Source organism: Quercus lobata, chromosome 9 (assembly GCF_001633185.2).
Source record: "Quercus lobata isolate SW786 chromosome 9, ValleyOak3.0 Primary Assembly, whole genome shotgun sequence".
Taxonomy (NCBI): Eukaryota; Viridiplantae; Streptophyta; class Magnoliopsida; order Fagales; family Fagaceae; genus Quercus; species Quercus lobata.
Window position 1 is genome coordinate 50,800,256 of NC_044912.1, and position 1,181 is coordinate 50,801,436.

Consider the following 1,181-nt stretch of genomic DNA (forward strand, 5'->3'; position numbering starts at 1 on the left):
CAGCTGTTGGAATTTGTGTGTGAGCTGGGCTGGCTCAGCTGGGCTTTGTAGTTAAGCTTCTTTGGGCTTGGTTATCCCTACAAAATGAATAGTTTTGACATGGGTGATATACATGGGCTTTTATAAATCTTGTAAGAGAGGTATTTCTTGAGGGATGAGTAATTATATTCCTTATGAGTGAGGGATTTAGTATATGCAAAACAAGTGTCAAAAATAATATTTGAGTTTTGTAAGTATGTGCCAAAATAGCATTTGGGCTTTATGAAATAGGTGCCAAATTAATATTTGGGCTTTGTAAAATAAGTGCTAAATTAGTATTTGGGCTTTGAGCATAAAGTAATTGTTTTTGCCAAAATAGTATTTTGGGCTTTGTAAAATAGTTGTCAAAATAGTATTTGGGCTTTGCAAAATAAGTGCCAAATTAACATTTGGGCTTTGTACAATAAGTGCTAAATTAGTATTTGGGCTTTGTAGGATTTTGTAAAAATATTAACGTGTAGCAACGGGCTTTTAGAGGTGCCGTATCGTAACGGGCTTTAGAGTGCCATATCGTAATGGACTTTAGAGGTGCCGTATCGTGACTGACTTTAGAGTGGGTTTTGTTGGGGTTTTTGGATTTTCCCACAAGGTAAATGCTTTTGGGCTTTTTATAGAGATGACATAATTTTGTGGCTAAATATGGTAGCAATATGGTGAGTATTTTTGTGAAAACCTAAGTTAGATAATATGTGGGATATAATGGGTAATATTTGTGAGAGGGCCCAAGGCAAATTATGGGGCTTATATATGGAATATTTGTGAAAGCCCAATGACATGGAGAGTATTTGGGTAATATACATGGGGAATATTTATGCGGGCTCAAAATAATTTATGGGCTTATGTGGGTATTTTTGTGAGTGGCCTAATGAAATTAAGGCCCGAAAATTAGTACCTCAACAATTGTTTGATTAGTTATTTCCCCAAAATTTAGGTTTCGAAATTTTGATGGGTTTGGGTTATTTTTTGGATATCAATCTGTTCATATTGGTATAGGTTTTGTTGATTTATATGGATTTTACATTTTGTTTTTTTGGTATTTTCATGGGTTTTGATTAGATTCTTAAGTAATAGGCCACCCACCTCTCTTTTTTATCTATGATTTATATTAGCCTTATTTTTGAAGAAACAATTTCAAAAGAAGG